Below are 20590 nucleotides of genomic sequence, written 5' to 3'. Positions count from 1 at the left end.
CTATAGCATGAGATGTGATATCTCAAAGCTTCTAATACCAAACCTGGGACCCGTCCTATAACATGAGATATGATATCCAAACCATGTATCACCACCAAAACCATCAAAGGTGCACTCATCAATGCGAGATCTGTAGTCGCCCATGCCCTAGACATAGCCGACATTATCTCCATCAATGATCTCGACTTCATAGCTATTACAGAGACCTGGCTCCACCCAGCGTCTGGCCCCTCTCTATCACTTGCTATACCCAATGACTATACCATCTACCGTGCAGACAGACAAACAGCTAGAGGTGGTGGAGTAGCCATTATTGCAAAAAGCTCCATCAACATAAGACACATACAAAACCAATCCCTGCCATCAGCGGAACTACTCACCCTCAAACTATCCACAACGCACACAAGCACAATCACCATCCACCTCATTTACAGACCGCCAGGCCCTATACTATCCTTTAATGACGACATAGCCCTTTTACTCTCTAACAATATCAAACCTAACTCTCGACTACTCATCCTAGGAGACTTTAATCTAGGTCTCAATGATGAGAAAGATGACAAAGCTAACACTGTCGCCAACACCATTTCAGAATTAGGACTCACCCACCATATCGCACAACCCACACACAACAAAGGCCGAATCCTTGACTGGATAGCTGACCTTAACTGCAACACCACCATCCTTTCCAACACTCCATGCGCTTGGACCGATCACCACCTCATTACCTTCACCATCAACAAAGGCACTCAAACACCAGGGCCTTCCCCCTATGCCCCACCCACACTCACAAGAAACAACAAAAATATCACAGTAGAGAAACTCCTCCCGTTACTCCAACCCATCATCGACTTCTCACCCACCATGACCAACCCTACTGAACTAGTAGAGTTATACAACACAACCATCCTTAAGGCCATTAACACCATAGCACCACTCAAGCTTCGGAAAGCCAAACCACGCACACACCTCAATTCTTGGTTCACCCCCGAACTAAAAACACTCCGCAAATCCAAAAGACAAGCTGAATTAGCATGGAAACAGTCACCATCCACTATTAATAAGACATCTTACACACTGGCCTCGAACATCTATAAGTCAGCCATCATCCAGTCTAAAAAAAACATGTACAATGAAAGAATCTGCAACGCCAAATCCAATACCAAAGAGCTCTTCAATATCCTGAGAGAACTCGAATCACCTTCCCCCATTCCAGACACTTGCAACAAAGACATCCACTGGTGCACGAACATTCAGGAAGCACTCCTAGGCAAAATTGCCACGCTACAAGCCAAAATCCTGACAAAGAAAGAAAGCCTCACCCTCACTGATAACATCACCCCCTCTACACACACCTACACCACCCCCAAAATGATGACATTAACCTCTTTGAGTTTTCCACCATAACCATCAAAGAGGTTGAAGAAATAATCTACTCTCTTAAACCATCCAAATGCCAAGGTGACACTTGCCCGGCCCCAGTCATTAAAGATGCAGCCAAACAACTTGCTCCTTTCATCACTTCCCTCATCAATTCATCTTTCACATCCAACGTAGTGCCCAACAACCTCAAGGACTCCTGGGTTCTTCCTTTACTTAAGAAGCCCACCCTTGACCCAAATGTCCCCACCAACTACAGACCCATTACGACTGTACCCTTCCTACTAAAAATCCTTGACAGAGCTGCCTATCTCCAGATACAGAACCACCTTGAGAAAAATAACTTACTCGGACTCAGACAATCAGGATTCCGCCCCAAACACGGCACTGAGACCGCCCTGATTGACCTTAAGACACAGATGGACAACATTAAAGACAATGGCAAACTGGTCCTCCTTCTCCTTCTTGACTTATCGGCCGCCTTCGACCTGGTCAACCACGACATCCTCTGCAAACATCTATCCTCAGCAGCCAAATTCTCAGATAATGCCAACGCATGGATCCAATCCTTCCTTAACAACAGATCCATGAGAGTCTTCGCACCCACAGCCTCTGCCAACCCAGCCCCAGTCACTTGCGGTGTCCCCCAGGGCTCCTGCGTCTCCCCCACTCTATACAATGTGTTCACAAAAACCCCTCTTTGACATATTGGACCGCTTGGGTGTCATCTACACCAACTACGCAGATGACACCCAAATACCGATCCCTTTAACAGGCGACTACTCCACCGACCTCACTGCTCTCAACAACATTTACTCCATTATCCAAGAATGGATGGCCAAGCATGGCCTATGCCTCAATGACGACAAGACCGAGCTTCTTCTCCTAGGTTCCCAACCCAGACTTAATAAACTCGACAAACTCTATCAGGCATTCACTATAGACGGCAATAACATCATTGTCTCTAACAGCGCCAAAACCCTAGGAATCTACCTCGACTCCTCCCTCACACTGACAAGACAGATCAATTCCATCTCATCCGCCACTGCTTACACCTGTAAGCTCATCAATGCCAGCAGACCTTACCTCTCACCATCCAACTGCACCACCTTAGCCAGAGCGCTAGTCCTCTCCAAAGTCGACTACTGCAATGCCCTATACTTGGGCACCAGTCAGAAAAACATTAACAAACTACAAGTCGTACAAAACAACGCCTTGCGAGCAGCCCTGAACATACCTAAACATGAACACATTTCGGACGCCAGACGCTCCTGCCATTGGCTATCCATACCACAAAGAATTGAATATAAAACCATCTCACTCACACACAAATGCCTAGCTAACCAAGCACCCAGATACCTATCCGACAACCTCACTCACCACACCCCAGCGCGCCCTACCAGATCAGCTCAAACACACTGCTTAAATATCCCAAGATTTGAGCTCCAAAAAGCAGGTGGCTCTAGCTTCCCCGTGCTTGCCTCCAAACTCTGGAATTCACTTCCACTCGAGCTGAGATCAGAACCGTCCTTTCACAGATTTAGACACAACACCAAAACATGGCTTCTATCCAAAGAAACGTAAACTGCCTAGCCCTACCTTACTAGCATGCACCAAGACTGTAAATTTGTAAATATGTAAATCGGTCTGTACATTACCTCTAACTGCGTGATAATGTCCCAAATGTATTGCTCTCATCCACCTTGACCATGCTATACCATATATGTAACTATCTGTAATTGAAACTGATTGACAACTCCCTCAATCTCTGTTACTGGTCCCCTAAAACCATATTTTATCATATTGTACTGTTGTATTAATCTTGTTGTATTCATCTCAAGCGCCTGGATGCCCCAGGGCCAGGCGGCGCTATACAAATAATAAACTAAACTAAACTAAACTAAATCCTTCCCCTTCCAAAACTGAGACCCTTCCTTTAGCATGAGATGTGATATCCAAATCCTTCCCATTCCAATCCTGAAACCCTTCCTATAGCATGAGATGTGATATCTCAATGTTTCTAATAAAAAACCTGAGACCCTTCCTATAGCAAGAGATGTGATATCCAAATCCTTCCCATTCCAATACTGAGACCCTTCCTATAACATGAGATGTGATATCCAACTCCTTCCCATTCCAACCTGAGACCCTTCCTATAGCATGAGAAGGGATATCCAACTCCTTCCCATTCCAATCCTGAAACCCTTCCTATAGCATGAGATGTGATATCTCAATGTTTCTAATAAAAAACCTGAGACCCTTCCTATAGCAAGAGATGTGACATCCAAATCCTTCCCATTCCAATCCTGAGATCCTTCATATTGGATGAGATGTGATATCCAACTCCTTCCCATTCCAATCCTGAGACCCTTCCTATACCATGAGATGTGATATCTCAATGCTTCTACCAAAACTGAGACCCTTCCTTTAGCATGAGATGTGATATCCAACTCCTTCCCATTCCAATCCTGAGACCCTTCCTATAGCATGAGATGTGATATCTCAATGCCTCTAATACCAAACCTGAGATTCTTCCTATAACATGAGATGTGATACCTCAATGCTTCTAATACCAAACCTGAGACCCTCTCTTTAGCATGAGATGTGATATCCGACTCCTTCCCATTCCAATCCTGAGACCCTTCTGATAGCATGAGATGTGATATCTCAATGCCTCTAATACCAAACCTGAGATTCTTCCTATAACATGAGATGTGATATCTCAATGCTTCTAATACCAAACCTGAGACCCTCCCTTTAGCATGAGATGTGATATCCGACTCCTTCCCATTCCAATCCTGAGACCCTTCTGATAGCATGAGATGTGATATCTCAATGCCTATAATACCAAACCTGAGATCCTTCCGATAGCATGAGATGTGATATCTCAATGCTTCTAATACCAAACCTGAGCTCCTTCCTATAACATGAGATGTGATATCCAAATCCTTCCCCTTCCAAACCTGAGACCCTCCCTTTAGCATGAGATGTGATATCCAACTCCTTCCCATTCCAATCCTGAGACCCTTCCGATAGCAGAGATGTGATATCTCAATGCTTATACCAAACCTGAGACCCTTCCTATGGCATGAGATGTGGTATCCAACTCCTTCCGATTACAATCCTGAGACCCTTCCTATAGCATGAGATGTGATATCTCAATGCTTCTAATACCAAACCTGAGATCCTTCCTATAACATGAGATGTGATATCCAACTCCTTCCCATTCCAAACCTGAGACCCTTCCGATAGCATGAGATGTGATATCAAACTCCTTCCCATTCCAATCCTGAGATAGCTTGAGATGTGATATCCAACTCCTTCCCATTCCAATCCTGAGACCCTTCCTATACCATGAGATGTGATATCTCAATGCTTCTAATACCAAACCTGACACCCGTCCTAAAACATGACATGTGAGATCCAAATCCTTCCCCTTCCAAACCTGAGATCTTTCCTTTAGCATGAAATGTGATATCCAACTCCTTCCCATTCCAATCCTGAGACCCTTCCTATAGCATGATATGTGATATCACAATGCTTCTAATACCAAACCTGAGATCCTTCCTATAACATGAGATGTGTATCCAACTCCTTCCCATTCCAAACCTGAGACCCTTCCTATAGCATGAGATGTGATATCTTAATGCTTCTAAAACCAAACCTGAGAACCATCCAATAACATAGATGAAATCCAAATCCTTCCCATTCCAATCCTGAGACCCTTCCTATACCATGAGATGTGATATCTCAATGCTTCTAATACCAAACCTAAGACCCGTCCTAAAACATGAGATGTGAGATCCAAATCCTTCCCCTTCCAAACCTGAGACCCTTCCTATAGCTTGAGATGTGATATCAAACTCCTTCCCATTCCAATCCTGAGATAGCTTGAGATGTGATATCCAACTCCTTCCCATTCCAATCCTGAGACCCTTCCGATAGCATGAAATGTGATATCTCAATGCTTCTAATATCAAAACTGAGACCCTCCCTATAGCATGAGATGTGATATCTAAATCCTTCCCATTCCTATCCTGAGACCCTTCCGATAGCAGAGATGTGATATCTCAATGCTTATACCAAACCTGAGACCCTTCCTATGGCATGAGGTGTGATATCCAACTCCTTCCCATTCCAATCCTGAGACCCTTCCTATAGCATGAGATGTGATATCTCAATGCTTCTATCAAACCTGAGTCCCTTCCTTTAGCATGAGATGTGATATCCAACTCCTTCCCATTCCAATCCTGAGACCCTTCCTATAGCATGAGATGTGATATCTCAAAGCTTCTAATACCAAACCTGGGACCCGTCCTATAACATGAGATATCATATCCAAATCCTTCCCCTTCCAAACCTGAGACCCTTCCTTTAGCATGAGATGTGATATCCAAATCCTTCCCATTCCAATCCTGAAACCCTTCCTATAGCATGAGATGTGATATTTCAATGTTTCTAATAAAAAACCTGAGACCCTTCCAATAGCAAGAGATGTGATATCCAAATCCTTACCATTTCAATACTGAGACCCTTCCTATAACATGAGATGTGATATCCAACTCCTTCCCATTCCAATCCTGAAACCCTTCCTATAGCATGAGATGTGATATCTCAATGTTTCTAATAAAAAACCTGAGACCCTTCCTATAGCAAGAGATGTGACATCCAAATCCTTCCCATTCCAATCCTGAGATCCTTCCTATTGGATGAGATGTGATATCCAACTCCTTCCCATTCCAATCCTGAGACCCTTCCTATACCATGAGATGTGATATCTCAATGCTTCTACCAAAACTGAGACCCTTCCTTTAGCATGAGATGTGATATCCAACTCCTTCCCATTCCAATCCTGAGACCCTTCCTATAGCATGAGATGTGATATCTCAATGCCTCTAATACCAAACCTGAGATTCTTCCTATAACATGAGATGTGATACCTCAATGCTTCTAATACCAAACCTGAGACCCTCCCTTTAGCATGAGATGTGATATCCGACTCCTTCCCATTCCAATCCTGAGACCCTTCTGATAGCATGAGATGTGATATCTCAATGCCTATAATACCAAACCTGAGATCCTTCCGATAGCATGAGATGTGATATCTCAATGCTTCTAATACCAAACCTGAGCTCCTTCCTATAACATGAGATGTGATATCCAAATCCTTCCCCTTCCAAACCTGAGACCCTCCCTTTAGCATGAGATGTGATATCCAACTCCTTCCCATTCCAATCCTGAGACCCTTCCGATAGCAGAGATGTGATATCTCAATGCTTATACCAAACCAGAGACCCTTCCTATGGCAGGAGATGTCAAATACAACTCCTTCCGATTCCAATGCTGAGACCCTTCCTATAGCATGAGATGGGATATCTCAATGCTTATACCAAACCTGAGACCCTTCCTATAGCATGAGATGTGGTATCCAACTCCTTCCGATTCCAATCCTGAGACCCTTCCTATAGCATGAGATGTGATATCTCAATGCTTCTAATACCAAACCTGAGATCCTTCCTATAACATGAGATGTGATATCCAACTCCTTCCCATTCCAAACCTGAGACCCTTCCGATAGCATGAGATGTGATATCAAACTCCTTCCCATTCCAATCCTGAGATAGCTTGAGATGTGATATCCAACTCCTTCCCATTCCAATCCTGAGACCCTTCCTATACCATGAGATGTGATATCTCAATGCTTCTAATACCAAACCTGACACCCGTCCTAAAACATGACATGTGAGATCCAAATCCTTCCCCTTCCAAACCTGAGATCTTTCCTTTAGCATGAAATGTGATATCCAACTCCTTCCATTTCCAATCCTGAGACCCTTCCTATAGCATGATATGTGATATCACAATGCTTCTAATACCAAACCTGAGATCCTTCCTATAACATGAGATGTGTATCCAACTCCTTCCCATTCCAAACCTGAGACCCTTCCTATAGCATGAGATGTGATATCTCAATGCTTCTAATATCAAAACTGAGACCCTCCCTATAGCATGAGATGTGATATCTAAGTCCTTCCCATTTCTATCCTGAGACCCTTACGATAGCAGCGATGTGATATCTCAATGCTTATACCAAACCTGAGACCCTTCCTATGGCATGAGATGTGATATCCAACTCCTTCCCATTCCAATCCTGAGACCCTTCCTATAGCATGAGATGTGATATCTCAATGCTTCTATCAAACCTGAGTCCCTTCCTTTAGCATGAGATGTGATATCCAACTCCTTCCCATTCCAATCCTGAGACCCTTCCTATAGCATGAGATGTGATATCTCAAAGCTTCTAATACCAAACCTGGGACCCGTCCTATAACATGAGATATCATATCCAAATCCTTCCCCTTCCAAACCTGAGACCCTTCCTTTAGCATGAGATGTGATATCCAAATCCTTCCCATTCCAATCCTGAAACCCTTCCTATAGCATGAGATGTGATATTTCAATGTTTCTAATAAAAAACCTGAGACCCTTCCAATAGCAAGAGATGTGATATCCAAATCCTTACCATTTCAATACTGAGACCCTTCCTATAACATGAGATGTGATATCCAACTCCTTCCCATTCCAACCTGAGACCCTTCCTATAGCATGAGAAGGGATATCCAACTCCTTCCCATTCCAATCCTGAAACCCTTCCTATAGCATGAGATGTGATATCTCAATGTTTCTAATAAAAAACCTGAGACCCTTCCTATAGCAAGAGATGTGACATCCAAATCCTTCCCATTCCAATCCTGAGATCCTTCCTATTGGATGAGATGTGATATCCAACTCCTTCGCATTCCAATCCTGAGACCCTTCCGATAGCATGAGATATGATATCTCAATGCCTCTAATACCAAACCTGAGATTCTTCCTATAACATGAGATGTGATATCTCAATGCTTCTAATACCAAACCTGAGACCCTCCCTTTAGCATGAGATGTGATATCCGACTCCTTCCCATTCCAATCCTGAGACCCTTCTGATAGCATGAGATATGATATCTCAATGCCTCTAATACCAAACCTGAGATTCTTCCTATAACATGAGATGTGATATCTCAATGCTTCTAATACCAAACCTGAGACCCTCCCTTTAGCATGAGATGTGATATCCGACTCCTTCCCATTCCAATCCCGAGACCCTTCTGATAGCATGAGATGTGATATCTCAATGCCTCTAATACCAAACCTGAGATCCTTCCGATAGCATGAGATGTGATATCTCAATGCTTCTAATACCAAACCTGAGATCCTTCCTATAACATGAGATGTGATATCCAAATCCTTCCCCTTCCAAACCTGAGACCCTCCCTTTAGCATGAGATGTGATATCCAACTCCTTCCCATTCCAATCCTGAGATCCTTCTGATAGCATGAGATGTGATATCTCAATGCCTCTAATACCAAACCTGATATCCTACCTCTAACATGAAATGTGATATCCAACTCCTTCCCCTTCCAAACCTGAGAGCCTTCCTATAGCATGAGATGTGATATCCAAGTCCTTCCCATTCCAATCCTGAGACCCTTCATATAACATGAGATGTGATATCCAACTCCTTCCCATTCCAACCTGAGACCCTTCCTATAGCATGAGATGGGATATCCAACTCCTTCCAAATCCAATCCTGATACCCTTCCGATAGCATGAGATGTGATATCCCAATGCTTCTACAAAACCTGAGACCCGTACATGGCATGAGATGTGATATCAAACTCCTTCCCATTCCAATCCTGAGACCCTTCCTATAGCTTGAGATGTGATATCCAACTCCTTCCCATTCCAATTCTGAGACCCTTCCTATAGCATGAGATGTGATATCTCAATGCTTCTAATACCAAACCTGAGACCCTTCCTATAACATGAGATGTGATATCCAAGTCCTTCCCATTCCAATCCTGAGACCCTTCCTATAGCATGAGATGTGATATCTCAATGCTTCTAATACCAAACCTGAGACCCTTCCTATAACATGAGATGTGATATCCAAGTCCTTCCCATTCCAATCCTGAGACCCTTCCTATAGCTTGAGATGTGATATCCAACTCCTTCCCATTCCAATTCTGAGACCCGTCCTATACCATGAGATGTGATATCTCAATGCTTCTAATACCAAACCTGAGACCCTTCCTATAACGAGATGGGATATCCAACTCCTTCCCATTCCAATCCTGAGACCCTTCCGATAGCAGAGATGAGATATCTCAATGCTTATACCAAACCTGAGACCCTTCCTATGGCATGAGATGTCATATACAACTCCTTCCGATTCCAAACCTGAGACCCTTCCTATAGCATGAGATGGGATATCTCAATGCTTATACCAAACCTGAGACCCTAGCTATAGCATGAGATGTGATATCCAACTCCTTCCCATTCCAATCCTGAGACCCTTCCTATAGCTTGAGATATGATATCCAACTCCTTCCCATTCCAATCCTGAGACCCTTCCTATAGCTTGAGATGTGATATCCAACTCCTTCCCATTCCAATCCTGAGACCCTTCCTATAGCATGAGATGTGATATCTCAATGCTTCTAATACCAAACCTGAGATCCTTCCTATAACATGACATGTGATATCCAAATCCTTCCACTTCCAAACCTGAGACCCTCCCTTTAGCATGAGATGTGATATCCGACTCCTTCCCATTCCAATCCTGAGACCCTTCTGATTACTTTATCATGAGATGTGATATCCAACTCCTTCCCATTCCAATCCTGAGACCCTTCCTATAGCATGAGATGTGATATCTCAATGCTTCTAATACCAAACCTGAGACCCTTCCTATAACATGAGATGTGATATCCAAGTCCTTCCCATTCCAATCCTGAGACCCTTCCTATAGCTTGAGATGTGATATCCAACTCCTTCCCATTCCAATTCTGAGACCCGTCCTATACCATGAGATGTGATATCTCAATGCTTCTAATACCAAACCTGAGACCCTTCCTATAACATGAGATGTGATATCCAAGTCCTTCCCATTCCAATCCTGAGACCCTTCCTATAGCTTGAGATGTGATATCCAACTCCTTCCCATTCCAATTCTGAGACCCGTCCTATACCATGAGATGTGATATCTCAATGCTTCTAATACCAAACCTGAGACCCTTCCTATAACGAGATGGGATATCCAACTCCTTCCCATTCCAATCCTGAGACCCTTCCGATAGCAGAGATGTGATATCTCAATGCTTATACCAAACCTGAGACCCTTCCTATGGCATGAGATGTCATATACAACTCCTTCCCATTCCAATCCTGAGACCCTTCCTATAGCATGAGATGTGATATCTCAATGCTTCTAATACCAAACCTGAGATCCTTCCTATAACATGACATGTGATATCCAAATCCTTCCACTTCCAAACCTGAGACCCTCCCTTTAGCATGAGATGTGATATCCGACTCCTTCCCATTCCAATCCTGAGACCCTTCTGATTACTTTATCATGAGATGTGATATCCAACTCCTTCCCATTCCAATCCTGAGACCCTTCCTATAGCATGAGATGTGATATCTCAATGCTTCTAATACCAAACCTGAGACCCTTCCTATAACATGAGATGTGATATCCAAGTCCTTCCCATTCCAATCCTGAGACCCTTCCTATAGCTTGAGATGTGATATCCAACTCCTTCCCATTCCAATTCTGAGACCCATCCTATACCATGAGATGTGATATCTCAATGCTTCTAATACCAAACCTGAGACCCTTCCTATAACGAGATGGGATATCCAACTCCTTCCCATTCCAATCCTGAGACCCTTCCGATAGCAGAGATGTGATATCTCAATGTTTATACCAAACCTGAGACCCTTCCTATGGCATGAGATGTCATATACAACTCCTTCCGATTCCAAACCTGAGACCCTTCCTATAGAATGAGATGGGATATCTCAATGCTTATACCAAACCTGAGACCCTAGCTATAGCATGAGATGTGATATCCAACTCCTTCCCATTCCAATCCTGAGACCCTTCCTATAGCTTGAGATGTGATATCCAACTCCTTCCCATTCCAATCCTGAGACCCTTCCTATAGCTTGAGATGTGATATCCAACTCCTTCCCATTCCAATCCTGAGACCCTTCCTATAGCATGAGATGTGATATCTCAATGCTTCTAATACCAAACCTGAGATCCTTCCTATAACATGACATGTGATATCCAAATCCTTCCACTTCCAAACCTGAGACCCTCCCTTTAGCATGAGATGTGATATCCGACTCCTTCCCATTCCAATCCTGAGATCCTTCTGATTACTTTATCATGAGATGTGATATCCAACTCCTTCCCATTCCAATCCTGAGACCCTTCCGATATCATGAGATTTGTTATCTCAATGCTTCTAATATCAAACTTGACACCCTCCCTATAGCATGAGATGTGATATCCAAGTCCTTCCCATTCCAATCCTGAGACCCTTCCTATAGCATGATATGTGATATCTCAATGCTTCTAATACCAAACCTGAGACCCTTCCTATAACATGAGATGGGATATCCAACTCCTTCCCATTCCAATCCTGAGACCCTTCCGATAGCAGAGATGTGATATCTCAATGCTTATACCAAACCTGAGACCCTTCCAATAGCATGAGATGTGATGTCTCAATGCTTCTAATACAAAACCTGAGGCCCTTCCTATAGCAAGTGATGTGATATCCAACTCCTTCCCATTCCAATCCTGAGACCCTTCCGATAGCAGAGATGTGATATCTCAATGCTTATACCAAACCTGAGACCCTTCCTTTAGCATGAGATGTGATATCCAAATATCACTTCTCATGCTATAGGAAGTGTCTCAGGATTCGAATGGGAAGGAGTTGGATATCACATCTCATGTTATAGGAAGGATCTCAGGTTTGGTATTAGAAGCATTGAGACATCACATCTCATGCTATAGGAAGGGTATCAGGATTGGTATAAGCATTGAGATATCACATCTCTGCTATCGGAAGGGTCTCAGGATTGGAATGGGAAGGAGTTGGATATCCCATCTCGTTATAGGAGGGGTCTCAGGTTCGGTATTAGAAGCATTGAGATATCACATCTCATGGTATAGGAGGGGTCTCAGGTTTGGTATTAGAAGCATTGAGATATCACATCTCATGCTATAGGAAGGGTCTCAGGATTGGAATGGGAAGGACTTGGATATCACATCTCATGTTATACGAAGGGTCTCAGGTTTGGTATTAGAAGCATTGAGATATCACATCTCATGCTATAGGAAGGGTCTCAGAATTGGAATGGGAAGGAGCTGGATATCACATCTCATGCTAAAGGAAGGGTCTCAGGTTTGGAACGGGAAGGAGTTGGATATCACATCTCATGTTATAGGAAGGGTCTCAGGTGTGGTATAAGCATTCAGATATCACATCTCTGCTATCGGAAGTGTCTCAGGATTGGAATGGGAAGGAGTTGGATATCCCATTTCATGCTATAGGAAGGGTCTCAGGATTGGAATGGGAAGGAGTTTGATATCACATCTCATGCCATGTATGGGTCTCAGGTTTTGTAGAAGCATTGGGATATCACATCTCATGCTATCGGAAGGGTATCAGGATTGGATTTGGAAGGAGTTGGATATCACATCTCATGCTATCGGAAGGGTATCAGGATTGGATTTGGAAGGAGTTGGATATCCCATCTCATGCTATAGGAAGGGTCTCAGTTGGAATGGGAAGGAGTTGGATATCACATCTCTTGCTATAGGAAGGCTCTCAGGTTTGGAAGGGGAAGGAGTTGGATATCACATTTCATGTTAGAGGTAGGATCTCAGGTTTGGTATTAGAGGCATTGAGATATCACATCTCATGCTATCAGAAGGATCTCAGGATTGGAATGGGAAGGAGTTGGATATCACATCTCATGCTAAAGGGACGGTCTCAGGTTTGGAAGGGGAAGGATTGGGATATCACATCTCATGTTATGGGAAGGATCTCAGGTTTGATGCTAGAAGCATTGATATATCACATCTCATGCTATCAGAAGGGTCTCAGGATTGGAATGGGAAGGAGTCGGATATCACATCTCATGCTAAAGGGAGGGTCTCAGGTTTGGTATTAGAAGCATTGAGATATCACATCTCATGTTATAGGAAGAATCTCAGGATTGGTATTAGAGGCATTGAGATATCACATCTCATGCTATCAGAAGGGTCTCAGGATTGGAATGGGAAGGAGTCAGATATCACATCTCATGCTAAAGGGAGGGTCTCAGGTTTGGTATTAGAAGCATTGAGATATCACATCTCATGTTATAGGAAGAATCTCAGGTTTGGTATTAGAGGCATTGAGATATCACATCTCATGCTATAGGACGGGTCTCAGAATTGGATTGGGAAGGAGTTGGATATCACATCTCAAGCTATAAGAAGGGTCTCAGGATTGGAATGGGAAGGACTTGGATATCACATCTCATGTTATAGGAAGGGTCTCAGGTTTGGTATTAGAAGCATTGAGATATCACATCTCATGCTATAGGAAGGGTCTCAGGATTGGAATGCGAAGGACTTGGATATCACATCTCATGTTATAGGAAGGGTCTCAGGTTTGGTATTAGAAGCATTGAGATATCACATCTCATGCTATAGGAAGGGTCTCAGGATTGGAATGGGAAGGACTTGGATATCACATCTCATGATAAAGGAAGGGTCTAAGGTTTGGAAGGGGAAGGATTTGGATATCACATCTCATGTTATGGGACCGGTCTCAGGTTTGGTATTAGAAGCATTGAGATATCAAGTCTCATTGTATAGGACGGGTCTCAGAATTGGAATGGGAAGGAGTTGGATATCACATCTCATGCCATGTATGGGTCTCAGGTTTTGTAGAAGCATTGAGATATCACATCTCATGCTATCGGAAGGGTATCAGGATTGGATTTGGAAGAAGTTGGATATCCCATCTCATGCTATAGGAAGGGTCTCAGGTTGGAATGGGAAGGAGTTGGATATCACTTCTCATGTTATAGGAAGGGTCTCAGGATTGGAATGGGAAGGACTTGGATATCACATCTCATGCTATAGGAAGGCTCTCAGGTTTGGAAGGGGAAGGAGTTGGATATCACATTTAATGTTAGAGGTAGGATCTCAGGTTTGGTATTAGAGGCATTGAGATATCACATCTCATGCTATCAGAAGGGTCTCAGGATTGGAATGGGAAGGAGTTGGATATCACATCTCATGCTAAAGGGAGGGTCTCAGCTTTGGAAGGGGAAGGATTTGGAGATCACATCTCATGTTATAGGAAGGATCTCAGGTTTGGTATTAGAAGCATTGAGATATCACATCTCATGCTATCGGAAGGATCTCAGGTTTGGTATTAGAGGCATTGAGATATCACATCTCATGCTATCAGAAGGGTCTCAGGATTGGAATGGGAAGGAGTCGGATATCACATCTCATGCTAAAGGGAGGGTCTCAGGTTTGGAAGTGGAAGGATTTGGATATCACATCTCATGTTATAGGAAGGATCTCAGGTTTGGTATTAGAAGCATTGAGATATCACAACTCATGCTATAGGAAGGGTCTCAGGATTGGAATGGGAAGGAGTTGGATATCACATATCAAGCTATAGGAAGGGTCTCAGGATTGGAATGGGAAGTAGTTGGATATCACATCTCAAGCTATAGGAAGGGTCTCAGGATTGGAATGGGAAGGAGTTGGATATCACATCTCATGCTATAGGAAGGGTCTCAGGTTTGGTATAATCATTGAGATATCCCATCTCATGCTATAGGAAGGGTCTCAGGTTTGGAATCGGATGGAGTTGTATATGACATCTCATGCCATAGGAAGGGTCTCAGGTTTGGTATAAGCATTGAGATATCACATCTCTGCTATCAGAAGGGTCTCAGGATTGGAATGGGAAGGAGTTGGATATCCCATCTCGTTATAGGAAGGGTCTCAGGTTTGGTATTAGAAGCATTGAGATATCATATCTCATGGTATAGGACGGGTCTCAGAATTGGAATGGGAAGGAGTTGGATATCACATCTCAAGCTATAGGAAGGGTCTCAGGATTGGAATGGGAAGGACTTGGATATCACATCTCATGATATAGGAAGGGTCTCAGGTTTGGTATTAGAAGCATTGAGATATCACATCTCATGCTATAGGAAGGGTCTCAGGATTGGAATGGGAAGGACTTGGATATCACATCTCATGTTATAGGAAGGGTCTCAGGTTTGGTATTAGAAGCATTGAGATATCACATCTCATGCTATAGGAAGGGTCTCAGGATTGGAATGGGAAGGACTTGGATATCACATCTCATGCTATAGGAAGGGTCTCAGAATTGGAATGGGAAGGAGTTGGATATCACATCTCAAGCTATAGGAAGGGTCTCAGGTTTGTTATTAGAAACATTGAGATATCACATCTCATGCTATAGGAAGGGTTTCAGGATTGGAATGGGAAGGATTTGTATATCACATCTCATGCTAAAGGAAGGGTCTCAGGTTTGGAAGGGGAAGGATTTGGATATCATATCTCATGTTATAGGACGGGTCCCAGGTTTGGTATTAGAAGCATTGAGATATCACATCTCATGGTATAGGAAGGGTCTCAGGATTGGAATGGGAAGGAGTTGGATATCCCTTCTCATGCTATAGGAAGGGTCTCAGGTTGGAATGGGAAGGAGTTGGATATCACATCTCATGTTATAGGAAGGGTCTCAGGATTGGAATGGGAAGGATTTGGATATCACATCTCTTGCTATAGGAAGGGTCTCAGGTTTTTTATTAGAAACATTGAGATATCACATCTCATGCTATAGGAAGGGTTTCAGGATTGGAATGGGAAGGATTTGGATATCACATCTCATGCTAAAGGAAGGGTCTCAGGTTTGGAAGGGGAAGGATTTGGATATCATATCTCATGTTATAGGACGGGTCCCAGGTTTGGTATTAGAAGCTTTGAGATATCACATCTCATGCTATAGGAAGGGTCTCAGAATTGGAATGGGAAGGACTTGGATATCACATCTCATGTTATAGGAAGGGTCTCAGGTTTGGTATTAGAAGCATTGAGATATCACATCTCATGATATAGGAAGGGTCTCAGAATTGGTATTAGATGCATTGAGATATCACATCTCATGCTATCAGAAGGGTCTCAGGATTGGAATGGGAAGGAGTCAGATATCACATCTCATGCTAAAGGGAGGGTCTCAGGTTTGGTATTAGAAGCATTGAGATATCACATCTCATGTTATAGGAAGAATCTCAGGTTTGGTATTAGAGGCATTGAGATATCACATCTCATGCTATAGGACGGGTCTCAGAATTGGAATGGGAAGGAGTTGGATATCACATCTCAAGCTATAAGAAGGGTCTCAGGATTGGAATGGGAAGGACTTGGATATCACATCTCATGTTATAGGAAGGGTCTCAGGTTTGGTATTAGAAGCATTGAGATATCACATCTCATGCTATAGGAAGGGTCTCAGGATTGGAATGCGAAGGACTTGGATATCACATCTCATGTTATAGGAAGGGTCTCAGGTTTGGTATTAGAAGCATTGAGATATCACATCTCATGCTATAGGAAGGGTCTCAGGATTGGAATGGGAAGGACTTGGATATCACATCTCATGATAAAGGAAGGGTCTAAGGTTTGGAAGGGGAAGGATTTGGATATCACATCTCATGTTATGGGACCGGTCTCAGGTTTGGTATTAGAAGCATTGAGATATTAAGTCTCATTGTATAGGACGGGTCTCAGAATTGGAATGGGAAGGAGTTGGATATCACATCTCATGCCATGTATGGGTCTCAGGTTTTGTAGAAGCATTGAGATATCACATCTCATGCTATCGGAGGGGTATCAGGATTGGATTTGGAAGAAGTTGGATATCCCATCTCATGCTATAGGAAGGGTCTCAGGTTGGAATGGGAAGGAGTTGGATATCACTTCTCATGTTATAGGAAGGGTCTCAGGATTGGAATGGGAAGGACTTGGATATCACATCTCATGCTATAGGAAGGCTCTCAGGTTTGGAAGGGGAAGGAGTTGGATATCACATTTAATGTTAGAGGTAGGATCTCAGGTTTGGTATTAGAGGCATTGAGATATCACATCTCATGCTATCAGAAGGGTCTCAGGATTGGAATGGGAAGGAGTTGGATATCACATCTCATGCTAAAGGGAGGGTCTCAGCTTTGGAAGGGGAAGGATTTGGAGATCACATCTCATGTTATAGGAAGGATCTCAGGTTTGGTATTAGAAGCATTGAGATATCACATCTCATGCTATCGGAAGGATCTCAGGTTTGGTATTTGAGGCATTGAGATATCACATCTCATGCTATCAGAAGGGTCTCAGGATTGGAATGGGAAGGAGTCGGATATCACATCTCATGCTAAAGGGAGGGTCTCAGGTTTGGAAGTGGAAGGATTTGGATATCACATCTCATGTTATAGGAAGGATCTCAGGTTTGGTATTAGAAGCATTGAGATATCACAACTCATGCTATAGGAAGGGTCTCAGGATTGGAATGGGAAGGAGTTGGATATCACATATCAAGCTATAGGAAGGGTCTCAGGATTGGAATGGGAAGTAGTTGGATATCACATCTCAAGCTATAGGAAGGGTCTCAGGATTGGAATGGGAAGGAGTTTTATATCACATCTCATGCTATAGGAAGGGTCTCAGGTTTGGTATAATCATTGAGATATCCCATCTCATGCTATAGGAAGGGTCTCAGGTTTGGAATCGGATGGAGTTGTATATGACATCTCATGCCATAGGAAGGGTCTCAGGTTTGGTATAAGCATTGAGATATCACATCTCTGCTATCAGAAGGGTCTCAGGATTGGAATGGGAAGGAGTTGGATATCCCATCTCGTTATAGGAAGGGTCTCAGGTTTGGTATTAGAAGCATTGAGATATCATATCTCATGGTATAGGACGGGTCTCAGAATTGGAATGGGAAGGAGTTGGATATCACATCTCAAGCTATAGGAAGGGTCTCAGGATTGGAATGGGAAGGACTTGGATATCACATCTCATGATATAGGAAGGGTCTCAGGTTTGGTATTAGAAGCATTGAGATATCACATCTCATGCTATAGGAAGGGTCTCAGGATTGGAATGGGAAGGACTTGGATATCACATCTCATGTTATAGGAAGGGTCTCAGGTTTGGTATTAAAAGCATTGAGATATCACATCTCATGCTATAGGAAGGGTCTCAGGATTGGAATGGGAAGGACTTGGATATCACATCTCATGCTATAGGAAGGGTCTCAGAATTGGAATGGGAAGGAGTTGGATATCACATCTCAAGCTATAGGAAGGGTCTCAGGTTTGTTATTAGAAACATTGAGATATCACATCTCATGCTATAGGAAGGGTTTCAGGATTGGAATGGGAAGGATTTGTATATCACATCTCATGCTAAAGGAAGGGTCTCAGGTTTGGAAGGGGAAGGATTTGGATATCATATCTCATGTTATAGGACGGGTCCCAGGTTTGGTATTAGAAGCATTGAGATATCACATCTCATGGTATAGGAAGGGTCTCAGGATTGGAATGGGAAGGAGTTGGATATCCCTTCTCATGCTATAGGAAGGGTCTCAGGTTGGAATGGGAAGGAGTTGGATATCACATCTCATGTTATAGGAAGGGTCTCAGGATTGGAATGGGAAGGATTTGGATATCACATCTCTTGCTATAGGAAGGGTCTCAGGTTTTTTATTAGAAACATTGAGATATCACATCTCATGCTATAGGAAGGGTTTCAGGATTGGAATGGGAAGGATTTGGATATCACATCTCATGCTAAAGGAAGGGTCTCAGGTTTGGAAGGGGAAGGATTTGGATATCATATCTCATGTTATAGGACGGGTCCCAGGTTTGGTATTAGAAGCTTTGAGATATCACATCTCATGCTATAGGAAGGGTCTCAGAATTGGAATGGGAAGGACTTGGATATCACATCTCATGTTATAGGAAGGGTCTCAGGTTTGGTATTAGAAGCATTGAGATATCACATCTCATGATATAGGAAGGGTCTCAGAATTGGAATGGGAAGGAGTTGGATATCACATCTCAAGCTATAGGAAGGGTCTCAGGATTGGAATGGGAAGGACTTGGATATCACATCTCATGTTATAGGAAGGGTCTCAGGTTTGGTATTAGAAGCATTGAGATATCACATCTCATGCTATAGGAAGGGTCTCAGGATTGGAATGGGAAGGACTTGGATATAACAAATCTCATGTTATAGGAAGGGTCTCAGGTTTGGTATTAGAAGCATTGAGATATCACATCTCATGCTATAGGAAGGGTCTCAGAATTGGAATGGGAAGGAGTTGGATATCACATCTCAAGCTAGAGGAAGGGTCTCAGGATTGGAATGGGAAGGAGTTTGATATCACATCTCATGCCATGTATGGGTCTCAGGTTTTGTAGAAGCATTGGGATATCATATCTCATGCTATAGGCAGGGTATCAGGATTGGATTTGGAAGGAGTTGGATATCCCATCTCATGCTATAGGAAGGGTCTCAGGTTGGAATAGGAAGGAGTTGGATATCACATCTCATGTTATAGGAAGGGTCTCAGGATTGGAATGGGAAGGACTTGGATGTCACATCTCATGCTATAGGAAGGCTCTCAGGTTTGGAAGGGGAAGGAGTTGGATATCACATTTCATGTTAGAGGTAGGATCTCAGGTTTGGTATTAGAGGCATTGAGATATCACATCTCATGCTATCAGAAGGATCTCAGGATTGGAATGGGAAGGAGTTGGATATCACATCTCATGCTAAAGGGAGGGTCTCAGGTTTGGAAGGGGAAGGATTTGGATATCACATCTCATGTTATAGGAAGGATCTCAGGTTTGGTATTAGAAGCATTGAGATATCACATCTCATGCTATCGGAAGGATCTCAGGTTTGGTATTAGAGGCATTGAGATATCACATCTCATGCTATCAGAAGGGTCTCAAGATTGGAATGGGAAGGAGTCGGATATCACATCTCATGCTAAAGGGAGGGTCTCAGGTTTGGTATTAGAAGCATTGAGATATCACATCTCATGTTATAGGAAGAATCTCAGGTTTGGTATTAGAGGCATTGAGATATCACATCTCATGCTATAGGAAGGGTCTCAGGATTGGAATGGGAAGGAGTTTGATATCACATCTCATGCCATGTATGGGTCTCAGGTTTTGTTGAAGCATTGGGATATCACA

The sequence above is a fragment of the Ambystoma mexicanum genome, chromosome 11, assembly GCF_040938575.1.
Source record: "Ambystoma mexicanum isolate Mex_15411 chromosome 11, UKY_AmexF1_1, whole genome shotgun sequence".
Taxonomy (NCBI): Eukaryota; Metazoa; Chordata; class Amphibia; order Caudata; family Ambystomatidae; genus Ambystoma; species Ambystoma mexicanum.
The sequence above is the reverse complement of the archived record's forward strand: the minus strand, read 5'-3'. Positions refer to the sequence as shown.